The sequence below is a fragment of the Choristoneura fumiferana genome, chromosome 30 (genome assembly GCF_025370935.1).
Source record: "Choristoneura fumiferana chromosome 30, NRCan_CFum_1, whole genome shotgun sequence".
NCBI classification, from domain to species: Eukaryota; Metazoa; Arthropoda; class Insecta; order Lepidoptera; family Tortricidae; genus Choristoneura; species Choristoneura fumiferana.
Genome location: NC_133501.1, coordinates 236,134 through 244,506, shown reverse-complemented (window position 1 = coordinate 244,506; position 8,373 = coordinate 236,134).

Genomic DNA, 8,373 nt, shown 5'->3' with positions numbered 1-8,373 from the left:
CATTGTCGAAGATAAGATCGTGGTCTTATGAAACTTGGCATTGGGACGTGATAAACGATAAATAGATATTGTTCAAGCGTTTTTGAAAATTTTACTGCGAGAGGTGATGTTAGCATAGGGGATGATGCAGTGTTACGAGGCTTCTAAGCTCAAGCAAAATGCTCGCAATGTGGGGTCATTTTAGATGGCTTATGTGGCATAGGACAGTCAGACATGAAAAATTTTAATTTTAGATTTTCTTATTATTGTGGGAAGTTCCCTATTACTTTTTCTGATAAGGCGATTTACATGGAAATACCTTTTTAACGACTGTAACTTTTGATTGACTTGACTTAGAAGTTTGATTTTTACAGCTTTCCAGACTATTGACCTGAGTTTAGGTTTTTATTTTCAACTCGATACCGATACTCCGCGCGCTTACGAGATAAAGGTCTTGACAGACAGACGGACGGACGGACAGCAAAGTGATCCTATAAGGTTCCATTTTTCCTTTTGACCTACGGAACCCTAAAAAACATTTGTTCCGGCGTTTCAATTTCGACCTATTTACTTGAAAATATGGGGATGAAATTCTTAAGGAGTTCCAAACAAATTACTATAAGTAGGTACCTATATTATCGGAATAAGTATGCGTAGGTATGCTTAGTAAAAATACCGTCTTAATTATAATCCTACCCTCCTAACTTACAATAAAGACCTAAGGTGTCAAGAGTTCACTATGAAGAATTAAGGCGCTGTACATAGTTGAAAACTACAATTTTAGAAATATTAAAATTACTTATACAATACTTACAACTGCAATTTTTTTATATGTGATTTTCAGTCTATTGCTAGTTTTTGACTTCATCAAAAACACGATTGCTGACAAAAACCTCGATAGATTATTTTTTGAAAAAGAGCCTTCATTTACACGTTAAACCAAATATTATGAAAATATTATGAATATCACACAAATTTGCTTTATTAAATAGTTTTTTAGCAGATTTAGATTTATGCTTCATAGATTTTCGATAGGTTGAGTACATCAATCATACCAATTTATTTCGTCTTTGGCAAATAAAACGGTTCTAGCGCGCGGCAGCGGCGAAGTATTGCCCAGTCGCCAGTACACGCGTGTACGTAGTCGACGACGGACCTGTGCACATTTTTCTAACGCGCTAGTACTACTTTGAGAGCAAATATATGGGTAATCGCTATTAAAAAAGCGAAAGAGAACGCATAAGTGACTCAGAGCACATATGAGAAGCATTAGAGTACTAAACGGTAAGTACCTACCACACACTAATCGACCGGCCGGAGTCGGCTGAGTCAGCAGGCTACTACGAAACTCCAAACTCAAAGTTCGTCCCGTGCGGTCCCTCTCGCTCTCGTACTAAATAGTCAGTGGCGTAGCTAGGTAACCTAGGGCCCTGGGCAAATAAAAAAATGGGCCCACTGCTATCAAAACTGGTAAGGTTTTTGAAGTAAAATCATTATATATACAAATACTTTCTAAGCAACTTTATCATCAGCTATAAAGCAGAATTTCGAGGGCCCCCTGAGCTTGAGGGCCCCGGGGCACTGCGCCGCCTAGCCCCTTGGTAGCTACGCCACTGTAATAGTATAAGTATCGAGGGACCGCAACCCACGAACTTCGAGTTTCGTAGTAGCCCTGCTGAGCGGATTTCACATTCGTACTACGACCGCAAGCTGGTTGGCGCTCACGGATGCGGACGGCTTCGTCCAGATTCTACCGCGACTGCCATAGGTACAAATTGTAGGCACGTTGTATAACCTATACTACTCACGGCGAACATGCGGCGAACTTGCGGCTACTACGAAACTCGAAGTTCGTATCGTACCGTCCCTCTCGCTCTCGTATTAAATAGTATAGTGTCAGAGGACCGCACGACACGAACTTCGAGTTTCAAGTTTCGTAGTAGCCTTGCTTGATCCCTTTGTCAGATTCACTGACATTTCTGATAGTGACACAACAGTTTCATTTTCTCATTTAATTGCAGGCAAAGGTAATATCTTGCATTCAGCCAAGTTATTTAACATAAATTATTTAATAAAATAAGATGGTCGCATTTGGTTGCTAGTAAATTATTGACAAAATCATGCACTCCAACTGGAATCCGGCTGCAAATGGGAGTTATTGCGCAGTTAGTGCAACTGCATCAGCACTGCACCGACTGTCAGAGGACTGCCATTTTAGGCAATCGGAGTGCAGTTCTTACGCAGTTCTGATGTAGTTCTGAACTTCGGAGTTTTAACTGCGTTTCTAAAACCTCTTATTGAAAATAAAAAATAAAAAAATGGAATATCTGTCTTGCTCCTCCGCGAATTAGTGAGGCCAAGTCGTGGAAAACAGCTACGTGCGAGTTGCAAAAATGTTTTTTCATGCAACCTCTTATTGCTTCTGGTTTCTGGTGTTCTGACTTGTATTTTTGTACTGATGCAATAACTACTTTACGCATACTCATAATCTTTATATCTGTCAAAGTGTTTCTGTGCGCTAAGAATATTTTATTTTTATTTTGGCTACAGCTCGCACATGTTTCTTAGAACATAAAATAAATAAAATAAAATAAATATCACGGGAAATTTCACACCTATTGACCTATCCCAAAGTAAGCTTAGCAAAGCTTGTGTTATGGTACTAAGAACATGGTTCCTACATTCATTTTTTTGACTGTATGGTTTGGTAAGGTTGTATACTGTAGTTTTAAAGTATTACATTTTGAAAAGTTACTCTCTGCCAAGTTTCTTGCTGCGCATTTTTCCTGGCAATGATGGTCTTTCCGAAAGCGCTGGTAGTTTAAAAATTGCGCCATTGCGGCCTATTTACTGAATAAACGATTTGATTTGATTTGTTAAAGTGAACAGACAACTTTTTCTTTACTGTTTTTTATATGTATAGATTTGCCTAGCTTGTAATCTAGATTTTCAGATTAAAATAAAATTGTTTTTTTTATTGTATTGATTTACCTATGTTTTCATTTCGTCTGTCTACCTATTCAGTCTTAATGTCTATCCATTACCTACATTACAAATTAAACTGTGGCATGAAGAGGCATAAATTATTTCTTTATTACCAAGACTATTTACATTAAACGAAGAATTTCTTAATTAAACCGAAAATTGTGTAATTATAATTTAACGAAAAATCCGGAACTCACATTAACCAGAATACGGATACGAACAGAATAAGGCCGTCAACGGGCTGCGTGACAGACGCGCGGTGCGTTGCGCTGGACGCCCGCATTCGCCTCCGCCGCGTCGTCTGCTTCACCCCCTCAAATACCGAAAATTCTTCTATAAGCGCGCCTTAAGTACTTAGTCCTTTTAAGTTGGCAGGGTAGAATACACGTCATATTGCTAAAAGGTGGCTTCCCGCAAAATATTTATGTTTTACCAAAGCATGGATATTTATAGCAATGTTTTAAATATATTATTTTCAGTAAACTGTAGAAGTTTCTATGTGCTATTATTGGCAAAAAAGGTATCCTAAATAAATTAAATACTTCCCAAGTTCCTATTCCACGCGGACGAAGTCGCGGGCAAAAGCTAGTAATATTATAAACGTGAAAGTTTGTGAGTGAGTAACAAGTGAACATACTTTGTTACTTTTTCACGCTGAAACGGCTGGAGGGATTTGGATGAAATTGGGCGAAAATTAGTTTATAACCTGGATTAAAACATAGGATACTTTTTATCCCAATATTCCCACGGTATAGGGATAAAATCTCGAAATAACAACCGCTGGGCTTAGAATCATGAAATTTGGTATGTAGGTAATTGGACGTCTGAAAAACACGTAGGTGACTTTTTGACCCGATATTCCCATGGGATACCTAGGGATAAAATCTTGAAATAACAACCGCTGGGCTTAGAGGCATGAAATTTGGTATGTAGGTAGCCGGACGTCTGGAATAACACATACGCTACTATTTATCCGATATTCCCATGGGATAGTTATGTAACTAAAGGAAGGGATTAATTGTATACTGTAGTTTTTAAGTATTTTATTTGTACTTAATTGTTTTATTTTGAAAAAAAAAAACACTGCCAAGTTTCTTGCGGAGCATTCTTCTTGGCAATGATGGTCTTTCCGAAAGCGCTGGTAGTTTAAAAAATGACGTGTAAAAGTGCCCATTGCGGCCTATTTACTGAATAAATGATTTTAATTTGAATTTTGACAGGGAAAAATTTTGATATTTCAGCACTGGGTTTAGTCTTGAATTTTGTACAGTTATTCACAACACAACCTCAATGAAAACCACGATATATGGAAATTCCAGGGGAATTTTGTAAAATCCCGAAAATTTCAATTGCAACTCAGACCGAATAGTTTACGCGTGCGAAGCCACGGGTACAAGCTAGTACAAAATATGTATCGTTATGGCATATTCTATCTCCACGCTACCCGCGTCAACACGTAGATATTGTAAACAACAGGCCCTGTACTACGAAGTGCAACATTGGAACTTCGAATCTTGTCGTCCCGCTAACGCTAATATTATTTAATACGAGACTGAGAGGGACAGTACGACACGAACTTCGATTTTCGAATTTCGTAGTAGCTCCGTAGCTTGTTGCATGCAGCTGTTCGTTTCCCGACGCTTTATAGTTTATGTACAGTCGAGTCGAGTTCTTATACTTGTGAACAAAAAATCAATCAAAAATATCTGAAGACGCTTCTACACCGTTAAAAACAGAGTCGTGTTCACATATTTTTGATAAAATTGTTGCTCACAAGTTTATGAACTCGATTGTGCAATCAAAAAATAATTGAAGGTTTTGTGTCTACGATGCTCACTGTGGTGTGCCTATGATAGTTTCTTCGACCGTTTATATTAGTGAAGGATTGGTAAGCAGTGTCAATTTACGATTTAAATGAATGATTTCATTGAAGTCTGAGTGATCGATAATATCCATTTCAGTTCAGCCTTAGTAATTTCAATTTTTATAAGATCACAGTGAAAAACCGATTATCACTAAAATATCTATAGCGCGAACAAAGAGTAGTTGTTGCTGTTGGTGGTAACTCTCCGTATAAAGCTTTAATAAGCTAATGTATAGTTAATTGGGAACGTACATGCTCACAGCCTATTAGATGGAGCCAAAATAGAGCTTTTAAGTAATAAATACCCGACTCATTGAAATTGTCAATTTCTAGACATCTTAATACCACTACAGACAATGTCATATATCAAAGAACATTACTAAAAGATACATTACTATACCATATAAGCGTAGCCTTCGGAGGAATCAAATGCGAAGGTAGCCAAGTTTCTTTGCAGGTATCGGTAGTCAAAACAAATAACAAAACCACAATAGCAAGTTTCTTAATAATTTCATGTTGAAAACTGGTTCTAACCATTTTCCAACATTTGAAACAGGTGTTGCAGAGTCGTATCAGGTCTGCCTGCACTGTTCTTGTGCTCTTTATTTGTTTGAAAAACCGGCCAATCGAGTCGGACTCGCTCACGAGAATTCCGTACAAATTTGAAAGACAGCAAAAAATTAATTTGAACCCCACAGAGACAAAGATTCAAACTGCCAATCTTGTACCGGTCTCGGTCTGTGTACGACACAGCGAGGAAGTACCATATTATCCTTAGCGCGAGCCATTGGTTGAGATCATGACCACTAGCCGAGGTAGCGCAGACAGCTTCTTTAGCCGGGCGTCATGTGACAGAGTTGCAGTTACGAGTAGATATTATAAAAAGTGGGGCCCATTTTGCACAGTTCACATTTCTTTTTTTCTCCTGTGTTTTATTTTATTCTTTGGTTATATTTTTATCTCTTTTGTATTATTTTGCATGTGTCAAATGTGTGTAGTGAACACAACTAGGTAGTTATCTGATTCAGTGTCTACAACTGTTACATCAAAAGATACTGAGCGGAAAGAGGCTAAGCGCGGTTCCACTATTTCGACTGGGGAATTTACTCTGTGGTCTCTAGTCGCGTCATGTAACAAATTAACAACCGAACCGGGGTGTGCCGGTAGGTTCGGCCCAACAATTAACCACCCTATTGTACGTGCCACGCAATTATTTAGGTCCCTTATTTTCAGTGCGGCATTCCGTAATGTTACACTAGAGGATTCGCGGCTATTAAAATGGTAATTATAACGGCTGAGCAATTAGTTAAGTTAAGGCTCGTTTTCAAACACGCTCGCAATTAGGATTCTGAGAGTTTTCATCACGTAATCAGAACTGAGCCGTTTTTTAAGTTGATGAAGAGTGTCAGATATTTTAAAGTGCACTGCAGTGCAGGATAAGCACTCAAATCTTTGAAAGCAAATGAAAGCCACTCCGATTGTTATGTATGTAAACAAAATGGGTATGTTACTTTTTACCTTTTACTTATTTCCGTTGACTGCACTTGCATTGCCGTGCAACCTACCTACATATGTACACCAAATTTTAAGTCAATCAACTACTAGAAGTGGGTGAAATTGGACATGCGAACTTTGAACTAATCAGGCAAGTCTACAGACGTGAATGAAAGCTAGTAAAAAAATGAAGTGACTGTGCCTTTTAACGTGCAGTCATTTAGTAATGCCGTCATCACAGAAGGAAAGTTTGTGGCGTAAAAATAAATGTGAACGAAAATGTCTCTCGTTAGTAAAGTTACTAGAAGCTTCGAAATTTTGAACAAGCTGGGAAATTTTGCCCGACAAAATGAAATTTGATACCCAGTTAAAATAACTCGTAATTCGTAACTTCTAAAACAAGACTTTAAATTTAGACACGAAGTCTGAAAGATGCTGAGAATGATACTCAGTATGATAGTCAGTTCAAAAGTTTCGAATCTAATGAAGCAATATCCTTTCTGTACAGCTGTAGTAGATATATTTATAACTAGACGAATGATGAGCTCAAAAATAGACTAACGAGCGAGACTTTATTGTCAAAACATAGCAGGAGTAGAGATAGAGTTATTTGAGAATTTGTTGGTCTTTTGAGCCCTTTGTCAGTTGATAGATAATGTTGCCTGAACTTATTGTAGAGATCGTGTTGCATCTTGGAACACAAGTTGTCGCCAGTGTCTTCTTAATCCTTCCAAGCATTCAGGATAGGTGAAAAAATCTTATTTGCAAGAAAGAAAGAAAATACATTTATTTTATCTCAACGTAATGATTTTTTCGATTTGATAATGATTTTTTGACCTAACTTTTCGTAAGTTTGAAATTAGAATGAATTTGGATTTCTAAATTAGGCAGCTGTGAAGTTATTTGCAAAACTAAATTTTCTCCCTTTAGTAACAATGTGCCAATAAATTGAGTTGGTAGTTTCGTAGGAAAACTACCCACCCACACCCATTGCCACACTATTAAGTAGCTAAGAGTAGTCTTAGCTACTTATAGTGTGGCAAATGGGTAAAAAAACTGTCAAATAAATCAACCAACACGAGGGGCGCATTGCCGGACCCTTTGAGAGACTGATAGGCTCGTTTTTTAAAGATCCCTAAGTTGTGCCGCTCCGGGAATGCTGTCCCCGGAAGCTGATTTCATATTTTTATCATGCGTGGGTAAAAGTTGAATTTGAAATGGACGGTGCTATATTGCCAACCATCAAGGTGCCGAGGGTGAAATGATTGATGGTTACGTGCAAGTTCGATAGTGAAATAGCTGCGGCAACAATTAGAAAAATTCATCTGAGCACTCCTCATGATATGTATTGCTTATATACGACTTGGTCTGGATTCAAAAATTCCAGTGGAAAACCTTCACAGGGATCCTTAGTCTAACGAACCCAGGCATTTTAAATTTTTTTCCGGATTAATTTTAAAACACTGTGGTGGGGGTTAAAATACGTAGCGTCGTAGCGTAGCATAGTTTTCCGGTAGCTTAAGGCCGTGTGGGACGGGACACGGGGATTTAATTAATTAACATGTTAATTAACCTTCTTTCGAGCCAGCACTTCAGTTAAACATTCGCTAAAAATAGAACACTCATTTATTACGTGCACTTCCGGCTACGTTATCTAGTGGGCTGGTCGTTGAAACAACAAAAAGGGGAAATACTCATACTCGTATCTACGGCCGAACGCAAATATAACACCGGCCAATTATTTATCTCTTTTTAATATAGTTTTCAATTTATTCATCAAATTGGTATGTTTGACAGAACGTTGAGTAAGGCTTATTTAGAAATGAGAATAAGGGGCTGTTTCACCATCCATTGATTAGTGTTAACGGTGTGATGCTGTCTCTATATGTTTTGTTCGAATAGACGGAGACAGCATCACATTTAACCGTCGGTTAACGCTAATCAATGGATGGTGAAACCGCCCCTAAGAGTAGTCGTTTTCTAAGAATAAAAAAAAAGATTGACTTACCTGCTTTTTATGTACGTTACTAAATAAGATGGAGACTCCATTT